Raw genomic sequence first — 24,811 nt, 5'->3', positions numbered from 1 at the left:
TTCCATTCCTTGCCACCAGTACTCCATGAGCACAGAGGATACTTGATTAAAAAAATATATTTTCTGCATATATCCTCTAATTGTGAAGTAAAATGATATAATTAAAAGGCTGTTAGTAAACAGGTATTTGCAGAATTGTGTAGCCATCACCAAAATCAATTTTGGAACATTTCATCACCCTGCAAGGAAACGCTATATTCATAAAAAGTCATACCCCACTCTCTGCTCCTGGCAAGTGCTAATCTACTTTCCATTCCTACAGATATGCCTATTCTGGATGTTTTATATAAATGAAATCACATAATCTGTGGACTTTTGGGGTTGGCTTCATTCCCTTAGCATAATATTTTCAAAATTCATCCATGCAGTGGTGAGAATGAGAAACTCATTCCTTTTCATTGAGAAGTAATAATTTTGTTTATCCACCCATCAACATACAGGTTGCTTCCACTTTTTCGGATTTTATGAGTAACACTTCTTTGAACATTCACATACAAGTTCCTATGTAGACTCCTGTTTTCATTTCTTTTGGCATGCTGAATATTTTTTGACCCCTACTGCACAGCTATCATATTATGTGTTCACCATGTTTTCAGAACTGCTGCAACATTGCTAAGTGATACTGTGGAATTCTCATATCACAAACTCCCCAAAAGTACAAAATAACAACCTTTGGGGCCTATGTACGGACCTTGGTTTTCTTATCAAGAGATGCCGGTCTGCAGCTGTACTCTAAAGCCTGGGGTGTATCTGAAGAGGTCCCGAGTGCTGTTGTCCTCACAGATCAGATAGATTCACACACGTTTACAGTGTTTGTAAACAGATTCCATGTATTATAACAGAATGCTAGTGCTTTTTCCTCTGATTAAGTGAAGTCTTTCTGCCTGTAGTTGTGGGCTCACAGCCATTTCATCATCTTGAAATGATTCCCCTCTCCTGTCTCCTCTGCTGTGCTGTGTAAGGACACTTGAAAGGAGCAATTTAGGCCACAGTTCTAGTGGGGTAGCACATGTCTTTTCCACGGTAGATGAGACACCCCTGGGTAAATTTATGTAGGAATGTGGTTAACTCCATACTTGCATGAGTTCCTACTCAATAATCCTGGACTGGAAAAAGAAAAACAGGCCCATTGAATGGCCCGAGTCCTCTCACTTCAAAATAGCACTGAATAAAGGAGATATAATGAACAGGTGACTAACTAAAATGCCATTCGTTCTAGAGTTCACCTGGGTGACTGGTGAATTTATCTGTTAGATAATTTATCTATTAGATAATTTATCTGCTAAATTTATCTGTTGGATCAAAATCAAAGCTCCTAGCCGGCGCTGCGGCTCACTAGGCTAATCCTCCGCCTTGCGGCACCGGCACACCAGGTTCTAGTCCCGGTTGGGGTGCCAGATTCTGTCCCGGTTGCCCCTCTTCCAGGCCAGCTCTCTGCTGTGGTCAGGGAGTGCAGCGGAGGATGGCCCAGGTGCTTGGGCCCTGCACCCCATGGGAGACCAGGAAAAGCACCTGGCTCCTGGCTCCTGCCATCAGATCAGCGCGGTGCGCTGGCCGCAGCGCGCCGGCTGCGGCGGCCATTGGAGGGTGAACCAACGGCAAAAGGAAGACCTTTCTGTCTGTCTCTCTCTCACTGTCCACTCTGCCTGTCAAAAAAAAAAAAAAAAAAAATCAAAGCTCCAGGGTCCTACAGGTTTTCGTCTCTGAAAAGGGTATCTCTGCAGGCCACTCATAATGTCACTAGGGGAGGAGGGAAACAAACAAGCCAGCACCTTTCTCTTTGTCCTTGAGCTTGCAAGACCTTCAGCAATGCTCCCTACAGATGACTTTTCTGAAATCCCCTCTGCCTGCAGAACCTCTATTCTCAACAGCTACTTCTCCTGTTAAGGATTTTTCTTATTCACTTTACCTGCAACTCTAATAGTGAGGTCTCTTTCTTCCCTTAGTTTCAACCCCAATTCCATGCTTCTCCAAAAATCTCCACAAATCCAAAGAAATGGGAAGAGAGTAGAACTGAGGATGAGACTGGGGCAGAAAGCTCCGAAAGAGCTCTTCTCCAGCTCCTTGGCTCTGGAGTGCCCCACAGCCTTCTCCCCTCCTTCCATACTCCCAGTTGCTCTTCTCCCATATGCTTCCCATCTATCCAGGAGCTTGCTTTCTGTTCTCTTCAGTGAACCAGATGTGGGGACGGGCAGCCTGTTCCCTTTGGGGGAAGGAGATGTCTCATCCAGGACTGATTTATAATCTAGTTTGAAGAACAGTATTTTATAAAAAAAAACTCCCCAGCAGCCACATGGAATGTTCTTACAAATTACAGGAAGATTCATGCTGACATTATCCATTTTCATAATTGCTTCAACTCACCAGCAGATAAGGAGATATGATCACCTTTGCCAAACCCGGACAAGTAAGTAACAAAATTTAACTAGGTAAGTGTGCAACTGGACAGGCAGCAATGCTAATAATTGGAAGAGATGATTCAAAACTACTAGGAATAGTTATAGTTAAATCTGTAACTTGCAACAAGTTCCTAAGGAAATTTAACAGGAAGCATTTTTAGTAGGAAATAATACTATCAACACATTTAATAAATATTTTACAATGCAAATTTTAGGCTCCTATTTCTAAACAGGATGGAATAGGAAGCAACAGAATACCACTCCTGTGGTGTCAGCTAAAAGAGCCAGATAATTTGGAAATACACCCATTCATGACTTAGAAATATATTTGAAGACACTGCAGAAAATTTGTGGAAAAATGGAATAAAAACATAAGTTTATTTTGCTGCGAGAACAGTTTGAAATCCATGCATAGTTTTTTCATCATACACATTTTTCATGAACCTTTAACGAGCCCTCACATTTACATGTAAATATATTTTAAACAGGTAATATATGTATATTATTATATTACAAACATATTTATGTAGATATAAGCTGACCCTCATTGCTCACAGGATCCTTATTTGGATGTGTTCCTGCTCACTAAAATTTATCTGTTAGATCAAAATCAAAGCTCCTAGTGCTTTGAAGTCTTTTGTGTCATGTGCATGCACACAGCAACAAAAAAGTGAGGTACCAACATGCATGTTCCCATTTGAGATCAAACAAAGCAATGTCTACCTCCTTATTTCAGTTCTCCTACTATAAGTGAGTATCCTTTTCACAGTCTGTTTAATGCTACTGTTGTAGTTCTGTGTTTTTTTGTTGGTGATTTTACTGTTTAAGATGGTTCCAAGTACATTGTCAGAGTGGTGGCTACTATCCCTAAGTGCAAGAAGGCTGTGATGTACCTTATGGAAAAAACAGATGTGAGAATAGACATTCTCATATGTTAAGAAATTAACAACATAGAGCAACTAACCTAGTGCTGTGGGCAATGATTCAGTGTTTGCTAACTGAAGAATGTGTTGAATTCATAGAATAGAACTATTGCAAGTGATGATCATTAACTGTGTCCTTCTAAGGTGACAAGGCTATTTCTTGTCACTTTCTTATAAAAGATATTTGCTAATTCTGAAACAAGGACTGAACATTGGGTGGGAGGGAGGAGAGAAATCAGCAAAACTTTTGGTGGTTGTAGAGACTATCCAAACAGATTGGAAACTTCAGGAGCTCTGAAACATGGTTGCCATTTCCCCCCAAAAGATCATCTGCTATATGACTGAGTTCCCAGCTCCTGGCTTTGGCTTGGCCCAGCCTCAGCTGTTGCAGGCATTTAGGAGACAGAATCAGCAAATGGGAGTTCTCTCTCTGTGTCTCCATGTCTTTCTCTTTCTCTCTCCCTCTCTCTCTCCCTTTCTCTCTCTCTTTTCCTCCCTCCCTCCTTGTTTCTGCCTCTCAAATAAATTTTGTTTAAGAAATTTTTAAGTAACTGTAGTAGAGACACATAATCTTTAGAAAGACAACAAAGAATTGACAGCTTCTCAACAAAAACCATGGATAAAGAGAACCATGAAACAATCTATTTAAGGACCTAAAGGGGATAAAGTTGCCAACTTCAAGTTCAACACCCAGAGAAGATATCCTTAAAAAATGAAGGTAAATTAAAAACAAAAGCTGAAATATATTGCTAATAGATCTACACTGCAATAAAGTTCTTCAATTTAGAGCACATATATATAAATTTATGAAGCTGTCATCTGAGGTTATTTAACTTCACTGTATTTACATGTAAAAACATATATAATAAATGAAGTTCATACACAAAATTTAAAAATGTTTGGCCTCTCTTCCTATTTCAGAACCTCAAACTATCCCTATGTTATGCTTACTTCCCTATGTTTTCACTGGGCAAGCAAGTTTCTTCAACACATGCTCTTCAGGAACTCTGAATAGCAATTAAACTAATGAAGGAGTAAGGGAGGAATATGATGAAAAAATACATAAAATAAACTATGACCTCACTGTTTTATTTACTTTTATTCTTCCTTTGTTCAGAATCCTGAAACTTACCCATTCTGAATATATCCCAAAAGGTTTCTGTCCTTTCTGACTTTTGATATTGTCTCTAGAATAGTATTTTCCTGTTGGGTCTCTCATCTTCCGTCACATAAAATCATCTCCAGTGGATTCTAAAATATGTACTGGATTATGCATGGCCCCATATAAGGTAGTTATGAATTATATCCAGTCTTGAATCATTCCTTCTGTGTTTCATGTTCTGCCTTCCCAAGTTTCTTACGGGTACAGGTAAAGATTTTTTAAGTTGTGGGCTTTTTCTATAACTATGCATGTATGCATTTATCTCTGAGACATTCTTCCACCCAACCTTTTATTCAAGGTTTAAGTTTCTTTTTTAATATTTACTTATTCATTTGAAAGGCAGAGTTACAGAGAGGCGGAGGCAAAGAGACAGAGACACAGAGATCTTTCATCCACTGGTTCACCCCCAGATGGCTACGACAGCCAGAGCTGGGCCGATCCAAAGCCAGGAGCCAGGTGCTTCTTCCAGGTCTCCCGTGCTGGTGCAGGGGACCAAGGACTTGGGCCATCTACTGCTTTCCCAGGCCATAGCAGAGAGCTGGATTGGAAGTAGAGCAGCCAAGACTCAAACTGGCACCCATATGGGATGCCAGCACTGCAGGAGGTAGCCTTGCCCACTACACCATAGTGCTGGCCCCTGAGTAAGTTTCTATAGGTGGGTTTGCCTACCCAGTCCTACATGTTGCTTTTAAGAATATGTTGAAAGATCTCATGTGACCTAATATGTGTCTTAGATTCCATTGAAGATGACTTTAAGGGGTGGCAGATGGAAGATGCAACAAGCAGATACTTCTCCAGAAATTCTATCAGAAGGCAGAAAGTAGAGCAACCTTGTTCTTCTACCTCATGGCTCCACTAAAATTCCTAATTATCATTACTTCCTACCTTTACACTTCATGAGAAAAATCTATTTTAGACCCTGGTTTATTGTTAAAACTTTAGAATTATACTGTTGCAGACTCACTTGTTATATATTCCAACACAAAGATACCTAAAGATAGTCTTCCTTGATTGCAGTCAAGTGTACAAAAATCACGGAAATTTTAATCCTCTGTATAAGACTGTACACTTCATGGATCCAGGTGTGGTATACAGAGGGATGATCATGAAAAAATAAAGGCTCAGGAATTTATAGACCTTAATGAGGTTGATGGCATGGATTCCCACAGGTCCTGAACTCAGCTGTTTAATCCAAGTTCACCTAAATATCCAAGGAGCATCAGTCCTCAGGTGACATCTCAGAAACAATGCAAATCTAATTAGTATTGTGAGCAAATTAGTAGTTAGCAAATGCATATTAGTAATACACTAATTAGCAATTAGTAAACACTTATTAGTCACATGTAATAAATTGGGAACTCATAGTACAGGCTTATTAGTGATGTGCCATCCATGCTGCTCACGGAAGGCTCCTCTGGGGCTTGTCCCCCTCCCTCTTTCCCAGCACATCGAGAATATCAGGAAGTGGAGCAAATGTTCTTTCTATAAAGTTATATTAAAAGTTAAATTAACCTAAAATGCTAGTTTAAAAGAACTTTTCTTTGTCCTGTAACATTTAAACATAGCCATAAAAATAATTCTAAGTTCTTGAGGAAACAAAATAGTAGAAATCAGCTAAGACATCTACTATTGGAACTTCATTTACCCTTCTGGCTCCTCCTCAGTTTAACCACAAACTTCATGCCTGTTTTGGTCACATTTCAATGGCCAAGCTGCCACCTTTTCAAGTCCTCATTTGGGGGAAACTTCAGGATCAAAAAGTAGATACTCTCTTGGTCTCCTCCCTCCTGGCACACTCATATTGCCAAGGTGAGGGAATGTCTACTAATTGAAACATTTCCTTAAACAATCCCTGTCAGTCTTCCTTGCTTGACCAGAGTCACTTTTCTTAACCATGGATCTTAAGGAAATCCTCAGTCCTCTGAGACTTTACAGTCTATATTGCTTCTCTGTACTACAGCTCTGCTTAAAAAAGAGGCACTTCCTGATGGAACTGCTGAATAAGGCAATATACAAAGAAGAGGAAGAAGAGGAGGAGGAAGAATAGGAGAAGGAAGAAGAGGAGGAAAAGGAGGAAGAGGAAGAAAAAGAGGAAGAGGAAGAAGAAGAGGAAGAAGAGGAAGAGCAAGATGAAGACGAAGACAAAGAAGGAAGAAGAGAGAAGAAGAGATCTTAGAATCAGACCAGCCTTTCTCAAATTTTGACTTGTGACTTAATATAGGAAAGGCCTGAAGAAAGCTTGACACAACCTGAGTTTATAGACCAGGGATAGTTTATATAAGATGGTGGAACGCTACCTGGACAAAATGGATACTCAATCAATGGTAACCTGTTGTTATTCTCAGAGTAACTTCCTAATGTAAGGACCAGTGTATCCTGTTATAAAACAAATTATGTTTGCTTCTGTGGAAACAGGGATCATTTAACAAAGTGGGCATCTATCTAGCTTTGTACAGTAAGCACTCAATAAAATCCACTGAATGGATGATAACACTGTTTCCTGTTTATAAAAGGGTATCTTTCTTTTTCCTAAGCAGCTCATGAAAGTCATTGTTTTCAAGTGTTTACTGTGCTCTGAGATTCTCAGCAGTAAAATGTGGTGTACACCAGGCAATGCTTTCTGAGTGTAGCTTACCAAATCAAAATCTATTAACTAGAATGTCAAGGTTTTGATTATACCATGATAAATGCTGCTCATTATATGACCTTGATTACTGCAAGATCTGGAAGTATCTTATGAATCATCAAAGACTAAATTGATTCAATATGATTTTTCTACTGAGCATATTTGTGGTATTCCAAACTTTTGAAATTGGTAACCTAGGGGAGTTCCTTGAGGGAAGGGCCAGGGTATTGTTTGTTACAGTCTCATTAGCTATTTACACAACGCCTAGGGAAGTAGGACCTTAATACTTGTTGAACTAAAAACAAATTTTAAAAGGGGTGGAAATTTTTAAAGTATGCAGCATATTTGGCAATTCAATCTTCTAACTAGCCATTTAATTAATAATAATATCACATTGCTGATCCACAATAGAAAAATCCATTAAAGGATAACGGGTCTTAATGTAACCATTTTATATAGCAGAAATGTTTTATGAAATGGAATTTCTCTAGCAATACTGCCTGGTAGTGACCTTACTGTTCTCTCATCTGTACAAACTTCAATTTCTAAAGGCAGATTAAAGCCCAAGAGATGGGCTTCCTAAATCCACAGGCATCTCCCTAAATTGGCAATGTTCCTTTTACCTAGTCAACATTTTAAAAACCACATGTTGATTCCATTACTGAATTTTCACAGCAGAGTTATACTTCAGAGCACAGCTAATGACCTAATAGTGCAAGCCATCATTTTATAACTGCTTATAAGACAACAAGTTAATTTGGCCTCATCACCTTGTCTCCAACGCAACTTAAATGTTTAAAAATAGAGCAAATGTTTTCATTATAATTTTTTTTTTTGACAGGCAGAGTGGACAGTGAGAGAGAGAGACAGAGAGAAAGGTCTTCCTTTTGCCGTTGGTTCACCCTCCAATGGCTGCCACGGACGCCGCGCTGCGGCCGGCGCATGGCACTGATCCGAAACCAGGAGCCAGGTGCTTCTCCTGGTCTCCCATGCGGGTGCAGGGCCCAAGCACTTGGGCCATCCTCCACTGCACTCCCGGGCCATAGCAGAGGGCTGGACTGGAAGAGGGGCAACCGGCGCCCCAACCGGGACTAGAACCCGGTGTGCCGACACCGCAAGGCGGAGGATTAGCCTATTGAGCTGTGGCGCCGGCTTTCATTATAATTTTATAAAAATAATGCTACTAGTATAAGAAGTATAGTTCTGATAAACATTATGAAACTGAAAAAGGGAACTAAATATTAGGTGATACAGAAACATTAGTACCCAATTAGACAATCATGTAACTTCAGTTGATTAAGGATCAGAAGCATGATATGTAGAAATTACATAATCAAAGATTAGATCAAAATGGTCATATATAGTTGTGAATTAATAATCTTTTATGGCCGGAGCCGCGGCTCACTAGGCAAATCCTCCACCTTGCGGCGCCGGCACACCGGGTTCTAGTCCCGGTCGGGGCACTGGATTCTGCCCTGGTTGCCCCTCTTCCAGGCCAGCTCTCTGCTGTGGCCAGGGAGTGCAGTGGAGGATGGCCCAAGTGCTTGGGCCCTGCACCCCATGGGAGACCAGGAGAAGTACCTGGCTCCTGCCACTGGATCAGCGCGGTGCGCCGGCCACAGTGCGCCGGCTGCGGCGGCCACTGGAGGGTGAACCAACGGCAAAAGGAAGACCTTTCTCTCTGTCTCTCTCTCTCACTGTCCACTTTGCCTGTAAAAAAAAATCTTTTATAAACTCTTCCTTATTATATGTGTCTATACATAATTGACCTTTCAGAAATATATTTTGTAAAACAGGATGGGACTTCCTGTAATTAACATGGAGAAGCATATGGTTATTACTTCAAGTTTTCTGTAAACTTATTTGAAAATCCTGGCATATTGCATTTGGAACATACAAGTATAAAGGATTTCAAAAATTGCTGTACCAAAAAAATCTTTCTTTTAATGCCATTTTCCATGAACTTTTTGAAGTACCACTGTATATACATTCTCTTTCTTACACTCAAATGGAAACAAAGTGCAGCTTTTAAAAATCTCAGTGAAACTGGTATTTTTGAAAAGGAAAAGTCAGTAGTCCTGCGAGCTCAGTCTTCTAAGACCAGCCTGGCTGGAGCCAATGGCTAAGTGAAGACAACAGAAGAAAAGAGAATGCAGCAAAGGGATGAATGTCAATGAGAAATCTCTGGCCTTTGGTCTTTGGCCTTTATACCTAGTGCATTCCTGCACTGCCACTGTCCAGCCCACGCTGACAATCTCCCATGGCACATGTTGTTTTTCATCAACCTTCCATTCGGGTCAAGTCTCAAGTGTCTGTGGGCACCACACAGAGTTGTGCCAGGCATACTGCATGCACTCAGCTGGTGCCCAGCTGCCCCACCCCTCATACCCCCTGGACCACCAGTTCCTGCCACCCAGACTTAGTCTCTCAGGAACTTCATTTTGTACCCAAACCTTTCTTATTCAGTCTCCTTTCAAATCTTTCATATTTGCTAAGTTAAACTTACGGTGATACCTTCTGTGTGAATTTGTGTTTTGAAGACACATCAAACTTATTATAAAGTGATGCCTTTACCAGATTTTTTAAAACCTGAATTAGGACATCTATTACAACATCTGTTTTGTAGTTACTGTAATAAATAATGCTTCATTTCTCAAGACTTAAGTTATTAAAAATTGATTTGGACATTAGCTCATCTATTTAATGCAGTCTATAAAATGTTCAAAAAATTCCAAATAATATGGTTGTCTGACAATGGAACCGATCTGCTGGCTGGATGAGCCTCCATAGAAACTTGGGTACAGGGACCACTGGAAGGCTCAGCTGTCTAGCCCTGATGTTTGTTTATCCATCCAGCAGAGCTTAGTCCTGCCTTGGTTTGTTTCTATGTTATAAATGGCACCACCCTTCTGGACATTTACATTGAATCAATTGGCCAGCCAGCCAGCTAGTTCTGGGGGGAAAAAAAAAAGCGGAGGGAGGTGTGTCTGGGAGTAATTAAAATGATAATTATAAATTATAAAACATTCTTTAACATTCTTTGTCATTGTACTCTTCTCTGTCAGACTCTAACAAAAGTAACATATCTGAAAATGGTGAGCACATATTAGCAAATAAGGACATATTAAGAATTACTTCCAGCTACTACAGTTAGAAGAGTCAGGCGTCCCTTTCCATCCCCGCCAGCTGTGTTTACTGCAGGATTCAAACAAGCCCATGCAAGTCTGGTCCACTGATGGGGCCAGGCCTGGGGGCTCCTGGGAAGGAGTTCATTCTCGGGGAAGGAAGAGTCAAGCACAAGAGTCTGCTCTGGAGAAAACATTCCAGCAGGCAGCGGAGACGGGCGTAACAAGAGCAGCACGGCATCCGTCACTGATTTGTCCCTTGGTGTGCTCCGTAAGTGCTGCCGGTCAAGGTGGAAGCAGCATCAGCAACATTTTAAGCAGTGGGAGCCTCTTGCCTGGCACACTTGGCACTACAGCTTCAGCAGCAATAGCAACAAAGAGACGGTGGTAGTGGCAGCACCAGGACCCAATGCTTTGAGCCCATTTGCAGGAGGCAAGCAACCAGGGAAGTGGCCTCAGCACCACTAGTATGGCAGCTTAAGTTACTGAAGTGTGCATCTCAATTCTGAGCTGGAAAGGGAAGAAAGGGTAGTTGTACTCCTGACATGATCAGGAGTTTGAGTCCCACTTAGCCACACAGGAAGGCTGAACCTAGAACTCAGGACTCCAAGTCTTTCCTGGTACCCCAGAAAGGCTTTCCAAATTGAAGAAGCACATAGGCTTGCAAAATGAGCATCTCTGAAGGCCGTTCTAGATTTCTGAAGGACTGTTAGGGCCCCCAGTAATGACAGAGTGTTTATTCCAGCCTGGCCTTTCAAATACATAACAAGATAAATAAGTAACAAGATAAATAAATATTTTTAAAAGCTACAAATTGTGAGTTATTTTTAAGTTGAACTTTGGGCTAAGAATATAAAATTACTTAGGATATTAGCTAATAATGTTCAGAAGTATTGCTGTCAGCAAGTCATTAAAGAACAAAGAAGCTACATTATTAATAAATATTTTGTGATATTAATTATAGAAATTGTATTAAATGTTATTTCACCTTTAGCTTACCTCATTACAACTTCCCCTTTGTGTCTATTATATCATACACATATGAGGGCATGTATATAAAAGACTTACTGACACGGGTGGACCAATACACTTCAGAGACCACTGGCGTAATTTCCTATCAGGAATGAATGCAAAAGTATTCACAGGAGGCTCCAGAGTTCTCCCCTGCAATGAGTTTCAAATCTTTTCCCAAAACTTAGCTTCAAATATTTGATTAAAAAAGGGTTCTAGGACTAAGAATAAAATCTTGTAACAACTGTGTTAGACAGGCTCATATCTTAATCTATGCAAGGTAGGAAAGAAACTCCCTATTTTAGAAATATTCTTCTAATCATTGCTGATTATCCACTAGAAACAGTCACTTATAAACACTGCAATTGTTTCAAGTGACAATTATATTGGGAAAGCTTTAGGTCAATGTAATTGTCGGATTCCCTCAATTCCCCCAATTCTGCAGGCTCAAGAATGAGAGGTCTAGGGACACAAACAAGGGAGAGCGTAAGCAAGGGGAGAAGGGACCACTGGTTTTTATACCAAAATAATTTCATGTACTGTGATAGAATACGTGTGCACATTTTATTGAACCATTTACAACCTAACTAGCTAAGTTAGCTCTCACTTGGGTATATTTTATAATTTTTTAAAAATAATTTTTATTTATTTTCATCTTTATTGGAAGGCAGAGAGACAGCAAGAGATAGACAGATGGGGGAGAGATATTTCATCCACTGGTTCACTACTCAAATGCCCACCACAGTCAGGGCTACCCAAGGCCAGCAGCCTGGAACTCCATCCAAGTATTCCTGGTGGTAGGGACCCAAGTTCATGACCCATCATGTACTATTTCCACAGTGTGCTTTAGAAGGAACCTGAAGGAACCTGGATTGGAAGTAAAGCATAAGGGACTCAAACAGGCACACGGACATGGGATAAGGTACACCGCACATCCACCTCTGGAAATATCTTTAAAGGCCAAAACAGGACAGAGTTGTGGCAGAGCAGGTTAAGCTTCTGCCTACAATACCAGCATCCCAAACAGGCACGGGTTCAAGACCTAGCTGCTCCACTTCCAATACAGTTCCGTGCTAATGTGCCTGGGAAAGCAGCGGAAGACGGCCCAAGTGCTTGAGACCCTGCACCCATGTGGGAAACCCGGAAGAAGCTCCTGTCTCCAGGCTTCGGCCTGGCCAAGTCCTGGCCACTGCAGCTATTTGGGGAGTAAACCAATAGATGGAAGATTCTTCCTTTCTCCTTTTCTACCTCCCTCCATCCCTCCCTCCCTCCCTCTCTCCCTCCTTCCCTCTCCCTCTCCCTCTCTCTCTCATCCCCTCTTCTCAGTCTATAACTCCGTGTTTCAAATAAAAATAAATAAACAAATCTTAAAAGACCAAAATAGAGGGCAGTTGAACTCTTAGTATTTCAGTCTTATTCCTTAAGATGCTGAAATGAACAGATTATGACAAATACATCATATAAATATAAGATGTTAACAATAAGGGAAGCTGGGTAAGGGCTACAGGTATTATTTCACAATTTTTTTTTATAAATATAAAATTATTTTGAAATAGAAGTTTTTTAAAAGATGCTGAAATTACAAGTTGTTCAGAACAAGAAAATACCTTTTTAACATCTGAATTCTTTTTTAGCACTCTGTGTGCTTAAAAATGTTCATAGCACAATATCAAAAATATTGCTTTTCTTTGGCTTAAATGTAGAAATAATTGAACATGTGAATATGTAGAAATTCATATCAGAGTATAAAGTAATAATTTGGATGCTAGTAATTCTGGTACAGTTACTTGCTCCTATGATTATGGCCATCCACACTGGAAACACATATATGGCATTTAGAAAGCAAAAAGTAGGGCTGGCGCTGTGGTGTAGCGGGCAAAGCCGCCGCATGAAGTGCCGGCATCCCATTTGGGCACTGTTTCTAGTCCCTGCTGCTCCACTTCCAATCCAGCTCTCTGCTATGGCCTGGGAAAGCAGTAGAAGATGGCCCAAGTCCTTGGGCCCCTGCACCCAAGTGGGAGACCCAGAGGACGCTCCCGGCTCCTGGCTTCGGATCTGCCCTGCTCTGGCTGTTATGGCCAATTAGGGAGTGAACCAGCAAATGGAACACCACTCTCTCTCTGCCTCTCCTCCTCTCTCTGTGTAACTCTTTCAAATAAAAAAAAACAAATCTTTTAAAAATTTTAAAAAGCAAAAGTTACAGCAAGTGTGATGCACACCTTCCATGTTAGTGAAATTAGGTTGTAGAAATTACTATGAAACAAATTATTATTTTTACCAAACCAACACAACAACATAGAAGTTGAGAGTTGGGACGCACTTTAGGCTTTATTTCATGGAGGAGAAAGTGACTCCCTTAGGGCTGACTTGTGTGCAGAAGCCCAGTGGAGGGCCCTTTTTCTCACCACAGCATATGGCTTGAAAAGAGAGAGACACTTTTTTGGGGTTTGTTTTGTTTTTTTGGATGGCATTAAAAAATAAAATTAAGTTAAATGGCTTTTTGCATTAACATTTCCCTTAATATTCACAAATAAGGGACAGTGACCTCAGAGCACAATGAACTAGGGTGGTAATTCTTCTTACATGGGATGGTGATATCTCATTGAAGACTGAAGTCTCACTGCTGGAAGCCCAGCTCTCTCATGGAAGGGAGCTGCTGGTTGGCCAGACTTTCTTTTCTGTTTGTCCTGGTTTGATACCTGCTCTCTCAGTCAAGATTTCGCTGACTTGATTCCAATTCATGAAGCACTTAAATAGTGCCAGGTGATGGAGACTTACAGGAGAAATGGACACCATGTCCACCTTCAAAGGAGGTGGGTTGGGTAGGAAGCACTCAACCTGCTTCTCTCACATTCTCGTTCACGTGGTGCTCAGAGTCTCCCATCACAGTGCGATGAATCTTTCTAGGTTATGTGTGTTTGTGATGTAGAGGAGCCCAGATCAGGAAATAAGTTTGGCCCCTTTCAAAGTGATAGTCTGTAGTTATTTTTTCCACATTACCTACTAAGCTATTACTATAGCTTAGTGCAAGACAAAGGCAGGAAAACGAGAGCAGTGGCCATGTTCAGTGTTGCTTTTGTGGTCCTGTGACTGAGTCCAGGTTCTTTGGCTCACTTGCAAAGAGAAATTTACAAGATGCCAATGTGCAACCCACAGAAGGTTTATTAGGGGAGGTATGTTTAAAAACAATAAAGACAGCACAGCAGAAATGCTTCCCACTTAATGGCTCACTGATGGGAGCTGAACAGGTGTTATCAGGTGGGGGGAGGGGTTTCTCCGTGGGACAGGGCACTAGCATCTGCACCTGGTCCAGAGTTTTGGCTTGTCTTCCTTGGCACATATATCAGTTTGTACCTGGCTTGGTGTTCTATACAGGCACTGGGTGTTTTTGTCTGTTTTGTTTTGTGTTTTGCATACGATATCCTCAAAATGGCAGTGTTAGCCACTAATGCCACCCCAATGAGGTCACACGTTGGTAGTGTTGGGCTATTCTGGGGATGCACACAGGTGGGGAAATCCCTAACAGGGCAGTAGTGGGCCTTTTGTAGTTAGGGTCTGGATGCTCTTTGCCTGATTGATTTGGAGCTGGAGTTGGCTATATGTCAGTTTGGCAGGGACGGGATTTGGTGACTCCAACATCTATCTTGTTTCAGTTCCAAGAACATTGGGCAAACTTTCTACACTGAGAAGGACAGATGCAAGGTGATGAAAGAATACAACTAACATCTGTATTTTAGCAGGCCTCTGTTCTGATGAAGATCTTATCTTCCAGGATATATCATGAACCAGAGAGAGAGAGAGAGAGAGAGAGAGAGAGAGAAAGAGAGAAACAAAAGGGTATCTTCCATCTGCTGTTTTACTCCTGGCCACAACAGCTGGGACTGCATCAAGCTGAAACCAGAAGCCAGAAGTTTCTTCTGGGTCTCCCATGTGGGTGGAGCAGCCCAAGGATTTGGGCCATCCTCAACTGCTTTCTAAAGTACATCAGCAGGGTGCTGAATGGGAAATGGAGCAGCCAGGACATGAACCAGTGGCCATATGGGATGCAAGCCCCACCCTTTTTATTTGTAAACCTCTTAGAAATGTGGTATCCTCAGAGAGCTCATGATTTCTTCTACTCTCCTTCCTGCCTCCCAGAGGTGCCACTGTTCTCTATGCTACACCCAACCCCTTCAGTACCAAAAGGCAGATGTCTCACAAAGATCAAACTATTAAAGTATAAAAGGATAGTAAGAGATGAAAATTCCATAAATATCTCTAGGGCAATGAGACCATGAGCCATAGGCTTCATGAGCATATAATAATGTGACTTTGTGTCTTTCATGAGGCTTTCTGAGTGCTTTACACGTCAATGTTTTTATTATCCTTACTTTACAGGTGGAGACACTGACACATAGGAGCTGCCTACAACCCCAAAATCACACACTGAGCTGAGGGCACAGCAGCAAGTGAAGGAATTAGCAGTCTACTATAAAGCTATGTTTATACCAGGTGTGTGTTGAGAATAGAAGAATAAAGCCTGTGAATAAAAGCAAAGCTATTACTATCCACTACCTGTTTCTTCCACTCCAGACAAAGGTCTGAGCAAGGAGTGAGGAGAGAGAGAAACAAAGAAAGCAGTATTTAACATGCAATGTGGAAGAAAGATACTTTTTTGACAATGGTTCCAAAACATTTTCAGATATAAAAAAGCAAAAATAATTTCATGAACCACAGTAGAAATTTTATGTAGCAGTACATTTTTAGCAAGCAGTTCACAACAACAGAACACTATTGTTGCCACTCTGTGTTTGTGACTAGACATCAAGGGACCTGAGAAAGCTTACTAACCTCTCACAGCCACCATTTCACCACTATAAAAACTACCAATGTAATAATCTAGAACCATGAGATTGGTACAAAAATTTTTAAAAGTTATAATAGGTTCTATCCTTGTGTTCCTTCTTCGTCTTCAATAAACAATTATACACATTCAGGTTGTTAGGGAAATAAAATCCCACTACTTTTTTTGGTTCAGCTAGCAATGAGAAACACTGAAGACTCAGGATAATAGTATATCAATAGAAGTGTTGGGTTTTTTTTCACATTTCATATATATTTCTTTGGTGTAACCACAGCATAGATATGTGGCCAGTTTCCATATCTCTAACATGACTGGCAATTTCTACTGTCTTCAAAGCAACAGGAAAGCTTGGTGGAATCAGTAAGAGGTCCACAGCCAATGGGTTCCAGCAGCCTAAGTACCAAATGTGATCTACACGTGTCCAGTGACTGTACTAATCCTAGGAGGTTGGTGGGCCATGCTTTCCAAGTGTAGGACTTTCTTGCACAGGTACTGACAGCTGGTAATGAAATACAGAAACTTTTACCACATCAGTAGCTCCAATCCTTTCTGGCTTGGAGCTGTCCCAAGATCTGTGCCCCCTGCTACTGTGTTTATGATACACAACACAGCATGGGCTGCTAAGCATGCCCATTTTTCAGTCAAGGGGTGCTCAACCATTTCTTCCACATATTGAGTTGTGAGGAGTGATTTTCCAAGTTCTTGGAGGCTGGAAATGACCCAAACATGGCTCACTAAACTAATTTCTCCTCAAAATCTTTAAACGCATGTGCACTTGAGCATAAACACTATCCATATGTTTCTGATTCATTTACACAGAACTCATCAAAAGACTGTGTTATAAGAGCTATTTGATGTCCAAGAATACTTGAGTTTTTTTTTTTTAATGGAATTTTATACTTTCTTTCACCATTTTCCTTAGGAAGCCAAATGTTGCTAAGAGTAAACAAATTTGGATTCCCAAGGATCTGGGGTTTACTCTTATATTCAAAACTCACAGTTGACAGCTCAGCAGGAAAGGGTGTGTCTCGGCTCTGGTCTGCAAAGAGCAGGAAAACCCCTTCCAGAAGTCATTCCTGCTTCTGGTGCTCCCTCATTCAATTCCAAAGGCCATCCCAAAGCCTGAAAGAGGCACATTTACCGTGCCACTCTCAAAAACTAGCTAGGTTCTCTCCCTTGCTTGTTTGAGAGGAAGCCTTTAAAATGTTTCTGCTCCAATTGCCCTTCGTTTTCTGGAAGGAAACCAAAGGAGGCTTTTTAGGAAACCAGTATTCACCTGCAAGCATCATGTCCCACATTTATATGCTAAAGAGACAAGACAAGCATCTCTGGCTACAGCTGAAAACTAATTAAGCTTGCTCTTTCACAAACACTGTGTGGTTCATTCCATTCTTCCCTGATGAAGAACAAAAGAGATGGAGAGTCATTTATTGCCATGAGTCACTTGAGGTACAACAGAAGGAATTCCAAAACGCTGTGAGACAAAACAAAACTGACATTATGAAAGCCATGTCTAAACACTAATTTAAACTGTCAACTCACTACCAGGGAAGACTCCTGACAGACAGAGAATTAAACCTTTAAAGTCCTCATAAATCACTAAGCAGATTAGCACCAACAGGAATGAGTTAAAATGCATTTCTGCCTTCAGAGTGTTAGAGAGGTTCAAAGCAGGCTTCTAGGATTTGATGGGAAAATTAGTTGTAATAACTAGGATGTGAAAATTTTTCAAATATAGCTTCTTGAGGATTTCAGGGTGCAAGCTTCACCCCCCACAGTTATTTCAGGTACCTGAAATATAATACAGATGCTTTCAGGATCCAGTATATACTACAATAAAAATGGCTTTTAAAAATGTTAGAATTCAAAAATAGTATTTACAAATACTCAACATTTTTCAAAGCCCCAAACCATTAAAAGTAACCAATGTAAAACCTAAATGTATGACTCTGCAGTGGCTTTAACAACATTCTGTCCGTGTCCTATTTCCCATTCATGCCTTGCTCCCAGAATCCAGCTGCATACATACAATTCTCAGGTAAGACCCATCACCAATGTCCTCACTGAGTGGACTTTCCAGTATCTGTGGCCAGCTCTACCAAGTCTTCAGAGAAAACCTTGTTGGCATTTCCACCCATTTTTATATTAAAATATTGCCTCTCAAGTCTTTTGAGTCAAGAATAAAAGACATGGAATCAACCTGAACGCCCATCAATGGAAGACTGGATAAAGAAATTATGGGATATATACTCTATAGAATACTACACAGTGATAAAAAAAAAATGAAATCCAGTCATTTGCAACAAAATGGAGGAATCTGGAAACATCATACTTAATGAAATAAGCCAGTTTCAAAGGGATAAATATCATGTTCTCCCTAAACTGTGACAACTAACAAAGTACCTAAAAGGAAACCTGCTGAAGTGAAATGGACACTATGAGAAACAATGACTTGATCAGCCCTTGTCCTGAATGTCAAGGAACAGCTTATTATTATTATTATTATTATTTTTAATATCCTATTTTCTTTTTCTACTTAATACCATTGGTTGAACTCAACACAGGATTATTAATAGGTGTTTAAATTCAATTGAGGGGCCAGTGCTGTGGCGCAGCGGGTTAAAGCCACTGTCTGCAGTGCCGGCATCTCATATGGGAGCCAGTTCGAGTTCCGACTGCTCCACTTCCGATCCAGCTCTCTACTATGGCCTGGGAAAGCAGTGGAGGATGGCCCAAGTCTATGGGCCCCTGCACCTACGTGGGAGACCTGGAAGAAGCTCCTGGCTCCTCACTTTGGATCAGCTCAGCTCTGGCCAATGCAGTCATTTGGGAAGCAAACCATCAGATGGAAGATCTTTCTCTCTATCTGGCTCTACCTTGCTCTGTAACTCTGTTTTTCAAATAAAATAAATCTTTAAAAATAAATTAAAAAATAAAAATAAATGAATTGAAAATTGATCCCAGTAAAAAACAAGAGTGGAAAAAAGAGAGGAAGTGAGATATACAGCTTGGCACACTTCCCCACGTACTTACCCCTAAGAGTAAAGCTAAAAACTTTCCATAGGATTCCAAATCCCATTAAGCTGGGTGGTACTAACACCATCTTACTAGTTAAGTGATCATTTTAAGTGTGTAACTGATCATATAGATAGGAATAGGAATAAGTGTCAAAGGAATCACATAAATAAGATCAAGTGTCTGCTAATAACAATAGATAGAATTAAAAAGGAAAGAATGATCCAACATGGGAAGCAGGACACACAGCAGACTCATAGAATGACAAATGCCTTAAATAGCACTCTGGCCTCAGAATCAGCCCTTAAGGCACTCAAATCTGGCTAAAAAGCCCATGAGAGTATTTCAGGCATAGAAAGCCAAGAAACTGCAGCAAAAAATGACCTACATGAAGGATCTCTGTGAGTGAGATCCCAGTGGAAAGAAGGGGCCATCAAAGAAGGAGGTACCTTTTTTTTTTAAGGGAGGAGAGAACTTCCACTTTGCTTATGACCCAGTCTAAATACTGACAGAGTCTGTGGACTCAAAAGGCTTCCATGGCCTTGGTAGCTCATGACAAGAGCCTCAGGTGATCACTGATGTCATAAATAAGAGCATCAATTGTCAGGGGTCACTATGTACTTGCTCCCCATGTAGGACCTCTGTCCTTGATTAGTTGTACTATGACAATTAACGTAAAACTTGTCTTCAAACAGTACTTTATACTTTGTGCGTCTGTGTGGGTACAAAGTTAAAATCTTTAAGAACAGAGTTGGTCTTCTGTATATAAAGATAATTAAAAACGAATCTTAATGAAGAATGGGATAGGAGAAGGAGCAGGAAGTGGGACAGGAGTGGGGGAGGGAGGTCAGGTATGGGGGGAAGAACCGCTATAATCCTAAAGGTGTACCTATGAAATTTATATTTATTAAATAAAAGTTTTCAAAAAAAAAAAAAGAATAAAAGAATCCCTTGCTCCAGGGTGAACTACCTCAACTTCACCTGCTGCTGCAAAGGGAAGACATTGGGAAGGGTCCTGCTCCCACAAGGCACTCCTGAGAGGGGAAAGCCATCAAACATTATGCAATCCTTTCGAAACAGAAGGGGCAGAGAAATGTGAACTCTGCAGAGTGAAATCACACTGTAGTAACTCTCCTCCCTACTCCTGAAGTCTCACTAATCCTTTCTCCACAGGTTCCCTCTCAAAGACCCCATAAAATAAGCCTGTTTCCTAAGTCCCTGATGCACTCTGGATGATCTCCTTGACTTGGATCTTATCACATCTCTGCCTGTCCAGAAATGACCTGCTGAAGCACATGCTGATCTGGTCTCTTCCTTCCCCAAATCGGAAACTTCTACACGCAGTCACTTTATTTCATTCTTTGATTTTTTTTCCTTTTGGCTTAACTCAAAGTGATACAGAAATCCACATGGAGAAAAGTGGACTATAACTGCTACAGCCTTTGGACTGAATGCACCCTAAGCCAGGATACAGCTGCTATGAGCCCATTTCATCTCAGGCTCTTTGCTTCTCTCCCTCTGATTTCCCATTAGTGGCAGTTGTGGGAAAAAGTCAGAAATAGGTTTAAGTAGCTAACAGAGAACACTAACACAACATTTAAGGAAGTATCTTGAGGTGAATCAGTTGATTCAACCACATGCTTCCAGCTGTGGGACACTCATTCCCAAGTTCCAAGACATAAAAGTTAGGCCCCACCTTGGACACAGGTCTCAGGATCCCTTTAAGGATATGAATTGCTCCAAAAACATTTTGTCCAGAGTCACATCTATGTCAGCCCTCTGCCCAATGGGAATCTTAGCTTAATGCTTTAGTGGTGCTATCAAGTTTGAGTTACAGTCATGTTACTCTAAACTAGGTTCTGTAATGCCAAAACTATTGCACTTTATTCTTTTTTGAAAGAGAGGCAGGAAGCATGCAATGTAACTAGGAGTCCTTCTCAGGCACCCCTTCCAGATTCCTAAAGAATATTCAGATCAAGCTTTGTGCAGTGGCAGTATCATATCCAATGAGGTTTATCCGAGGTGTGATTATTGCTAATTGAAAGAATATTCAGATCAGAAAGTGGAGAAGTGGTCTCAATAAAATTGTTCTAAAGGGCATCCTGCTCCTTTGAAAGTACATTTGATCACAAATCCATAAGCCCCCACAAGACCACAAACTCATCTCCAAACTAGTCTTGGGTTAATTACAAGACATAAAGCAAGACACTCAACTCCAACCCTCACTCAGAGCAAGAACACCACCACTCTGTCTTATGGCCTCTGAACATGCTCCAAGTGACAAACTAGCAATTACCATAGAACATCCCCAAGGGAAGGTCACCTTACCCAAAAAGAGGAAAAGAAACTCAATAGTGAGGTCTAGGTGAGCATGGTACCCTCATAAAGGAAACCAAATTATTAAGATCTGCTTCTGAATAATATTGAAATTGCATGAAAACTTTGCCAGCCCTGTTGAAATGGCTTACAGTTATCTCCAGGATCCTAATTCATCAAGAACTCATAGAAGCTTTTGGACTCCTGTGGTTCTCTTTAAATTTTAGTTCATAGAAAAATATACCAGGCAGACACTCTAGCATCAGGAAAGGAAGGCTTGCCAGTAGTTGAAATGCAGATGAATGACTTGATTTGGTGACACTATTTAAAGCTCTGAGTTAGGGAACATCCTGCATAGCCAGATATCATGCTCTCAGTTTATAGGTCAAGTGACTAGCCACACAGAGAGCCATAAACATATTTGGATTTGGCCATGTCTTGCTGACATTCCTCTTTTGTTTGTAAACACTGCTGACTTTGACCCCAATCTCTTACAAATCCATGACCAACACCAAACAGCCAGAGAAGAGCTGCAGAACATAATGTGATTTTGTAATAGAAAACAGGATGGCCTGCTAAATATGCAGATCTGGAGAGAATTCCTGACATAATCCTTCTTACATCTTTTATGAGTAATCATTTCCATCTTCAGAATGCATGCAAACAGTGCTCTGTTGGACCCCACCTCTGAGAGCCAGACTGAAATCACTTCTACTGGGTGAACTACATGGGACAGGGCACTGGGGTGATGAATACGTGAGCGGGGTAAACATGAGTAAAGAAAACACAGAGGCTATTTGGGGAGAAGCTTCTGGTGAAAGAAAATGCATAAAATAGCAGCCAATCTCCCCAAAACACAGAAATCAACTCAATTCCTAACTTGCACATCCACGTACACATCTAACAAACATCCACTGAGTGCCTCCTATGCAATATGTGGGAAAGGACCACGTATGAATAAGTTGACCATGAGCTGAAAATTATTAGCAATTTCACAGTTTTAATAACTATGCCACAACAAATTCAGCCTTACCTCTTCAGATCAAAGAAGTAGTTTTCATAGTGGAATGGGAGTATTTGTTTAAAATATGACAATCATTTCTAAATAGGTAAAAACATAGAATACTCTGGAGGCTGAAATGGGAGGAGTCCAAGCCAATTAAGTAAACTAAGCAAAAAGAGTTGGAACCAGGCTCCCACATGTCAGTAACTTGTAGAAATGCAGTCTAGAACCACCTTTCCCCAAATTCCATGGTCGGTATAGCTTATAAATGGCTTTTCCCTAGAGGGTCATCTCTGGAAAGCAGATATGTGAAGACCCTGGTTTCTTTTATTAAAAACTCTCAGTTACTGAATTTGTAGAGAAACAAAGAAAAGTGGGCACAAAGCCCAAATCCAGAGTTATACCCTTCATGCTCCAGATCTCAAGGCCTCAAGGAGAACCTCACCAGGGGTCATTTATGCAGTCTTACAGAATACTGTGAGAAAAGCAGCGAAATGTGGCTTGGACAGGGTGCAAGAACCCAATCATGGGCATATTTCGTTCACACAGCTGTTACTATTTGTACTTTAGGGTTGAAAGAGTTTCAAACTGCAAAGACTTCATAATCTGTCACATAAATAACTTTTTCTTGAGCTTGTTGCTGAGTTAGAACAGCAATAAATAAAATCAAAAATAATGGGGGGGGATAGGAGGTTTCAAATCTAAGAAAGAATACAATAATGACAGCAAGACAATAAGCACAACTATCTGCATAAACACAGGTTTAACATTTCTTAACCATACATTATCTCATTTTTCCAATGTCATTGATTCTTCCAGCAGATAGGAGAGAAGGACTCATGGATATTAAGACGTGCCTAAAAGCTCAGAGATGTCACATTTAGAGTCATGCTTTCAGTTGTGAAACCTGTTTTCCTTTCCTTACCATATATTCTTGAAAATGTATTTGAGGTAAAATGCAATGCAGAAATAATATCTCTGTCTTTAAGTAGTCATAATAATATTTAACCTTCATTTATACAGGGATCTTTTTTTTTTTTTTTTTTTTTTTTTTGACAGGCAGAGTGGACAGTGAGAGAGGGAGAGAAAGGTCTTCCTTTCTTTGCCATTGGTTCACCCTCCAATGGCCGCCGCGCTGTGGCTGGCGCATCACGCTTATCCGAAGCCAGGAGCCAGGTGCTTCTCCTGGTTTCCCATGCGGTGCAGAGCCCAAGCACTTGGGCCATCCTCCACTGCACTCCCGGGCCATAGCAGAGGGCTGGCCTGGAAGAGGGGCAACCGGGACAGAATCTGGCCCCCCGACTGGGACTAGAACCCGGTGTGCCGGCGGCGCAAGGTGGAGGATTAGCCTATTGAGCCACGGCGCCGGCCTTATGCAGGGATCTTTAAACATCCAGCAAAACTGTCTAAGGACAGAAGTGCAACATCTGTACACAATTGTTTTGCCGCTTTATTGTGCAATGTTCTAGGAGAGATTTTAGATTAATATATTTGAGTAACTGCATAGCTTACACCATGTTCAGAAAAAAAAAAAATTGCTTTCAAGTGTCCAGGAAATCCAGTTTAATCCAAAACTTGGACTATGGCTGCTCTGACCAAACTTCATAGCTGCTCCTTTTCCCTCTCTCTGAAAAGGCTAGTCTAGAAATCCACACACTTTTATTCTACATGGCAACTACTCCGTCCCAGACCACAGAATGAACTAAGTCAATGCTACTTTTTCATGGAAGTGCAATTTTAAGATCTTTACAAAATGAACTCTACCAAACAATGAATCATTAGGATTTGAAGATACTATTTTTCAAGTTCTTTCACTGGTAATTTACTGAATATATTTCACATAAAGGGATCAGAAAGGCCCACACCAGTTAACAGTTGAAAGTGAGAAATTTGTGGCAGAAGTGTTAGCTGAACAAAATCCTGAAGATATTTCATCACCAATATATCATTTCAGAAAGCCAAATCCAGAAAATATAGTTAAAAAGATATATTAAAGACAAAAGTCATGCAATTCAGAGTGATCAGGTTATTTAGTTTTCACTAGAGGACATGCTAAAATTAAATGTGGGTGGGCGTTGTGGCACAGCAGGTTAAGTCAACACTTGGAATGCAAGCATTCCATATCAGAGAGCCTGGGATCGAATCCTCTGCTTCGGATCTAGCTTCTTGCTAATGTCCTGGTAGTCAGCAGATGATGGCCCAAATACGTGGGCCCCTGTCACCTATGTGGGATACCCAGATGGGAGTTCTTAGCTGCTGGCTCGTGGCTTCGGTCCGGCACAAGCATGGCTATTATGGGCATAGTGAATAAGCAGATGGGAGATTCTCTCTCTCCTCTTCTCCCATCCCTCCTCCCCCCTTCCCTCCCCATCCCTCCTGCCCTCTATT

At 40.9% G+C, this 24,811-nt stretch overlaps 1 long non-coding RNA gene and 1 pseudogene across 4 annotated transcripts in view; one reads left to right on the top strand and one right to left on the bottom strand.

The window, feature by feature from the left end:
* LOC103351253 (uncharacterized) overlaps positions 1–24,811 on the bottom strand; it is a 338,339-nt gene that overhangs the window by 112,543 nt on the left and 200,985 nt on the right. The gene's annotated exons all lie outside the window — the stretch shown is intronic.
* LOC127484093 (U4 spliceosomal RNA) lies at positions 21,082–21,212 on the top strand (annotated as a pseudogene).

This window comes from Oryctolagus cuniculus, chromosome 12 (assembly GCF_051225735.1).
Source record: "Oryctolagus cuniculus isolate XC-2025 breed Fujian yellow rabbit chromosome 12, ASM5122573v1, whole genome shotgun sequence".
NCBI classification, from domain to species: Eukaryota; Metazoa; Chordata; class Mammalia; order Lagomorpha; family Leporidae; genus Oryctolagus; species Oryctolagus cuniculus.
The sequence above is the reverse complement of the archived record's forward strand: the minus strand, read 5'-3'. Positions and strand labels throughout refer to the sequence as shown.